The following is a 1,377-nucleotide window of genomic DNA, read 5'->3' on the forward strand; positions in this document are numbered from 1 at the left end:
TTCTCTCTCTCTCTCTCTCTCTGTCCCTCTATCCCATCCCCCCTCTCCCTGGGCCGTCAGGTACACAAGACAAGGCAGAGAGCAGCCGGTGACGTCACCATTGTCTGTCCCTGACCACTACCTCCAGATGTGATACATCCAGGACTTGGGTAATTGCCTCATCTCTTTGCTGTAGTAAGGGTTTTACGGCACTTGCAACACAATCAGGTCATATAAGTGCCGAAGATTAGAGGTGTTATAAAAGAGTAACAAACGCAAAAAAGAAGGAAGGGAGATAAAAACGAAAGAAGGTTGATATATAGGAAAGAAGAAGCAAATCGCACCAGAGCACCCGCCAACCACCCACTGCCTCATTCCTGATTGTGCTTCTGCAGCTTCCAGTCAGTTGGTCTGCCTCATCTTCTTTCTTTCCAGTTGGTCTCCAGTACCTTGTCTTGTCTGATAAGGCAATTTTGTCTCTGAAAGATTTGTCTGCTATTGTCCCACCAAATATCATCCATCTCCCTTTTTTATAGTTGCGTAGACATCGTCGATCACAGGACTCTTTCCGACACTTCATTGTTTGTGAAAGAAAAAACTCATTCCATTTTACGCTAGTAACTCTTCTTAGAGAGTTGTGGTTCCTAAGACGCATGCTGCGTATCCCATGGACAGCTAGAAAAACAAATGAAGAAGTCTTGGTTGAAGCAAATTGCAGACGACTGCTTACAAAGATATATACGGAAGCGACAGGCAAATTTCTTCAGACACACAATGGGGAAAAGAAGCATTGGAGAATATTGTAACAACAGGCAAGTTAGATTGTAAGAGAGGCAGAGGCAGACAGAAGGAAAAGATACTGGACAAGATGACAACATGGCTGGGAGCAGCAAGAATAACAGACACCATTGCTGCAACGCAAGACAGAGTGAAGTGGAGGTCCATGATCGTCCACGCCAGTCGGCAAGGCACCGGATGATGATGAATTCTTCTTAGACGTTGTCTTTGAAAGAATTTTTTGTCCACTTTCGTTGAATCGCTCTACTAGATACAAAATAAAAACTACTGGTGCCTGTGGCATAATGTTAAGGGTCTTTACTTAGCTTGCAGAAGACTTGAGTTCGATCCCAAGTGAGGAAGACATTTTCTGCCTGCAGCTTTTCCGTCCTTCTGCTCGGGTGACGGTTTAGCGACACAGTCCAGATTAGGCCTGGCAATATTTCATAACAATAATAGATAGTATTTGTATAGCGCAAATCCCCGCTCAACAGGAGGCTCTACGCGCTTAACAATCTATACTATTACCTCAGCAGACCTAACAGCATTCTGAAACAACCTCAACTTCCTGGAAAGCATATAGTGCAAGCGGCCATTAATAGGTGCTAAAATACTTACATA

This window comes from Aplysia californica, unplaced genomic scaffold, assembly GCF_000002075.1.
Source record: "Aplysia californica isolate F4 #8 unplaced genomic scaffold, AplCal3.0 scaffold00301, whole genome shotgun sequence".
Classification (NCBI taxonomy): Eukaryota; Metazoa; Mollusca; class Gastropoda; order Aplysiida; family Aplysiidae; genus Aplysia; species Aplysia californica.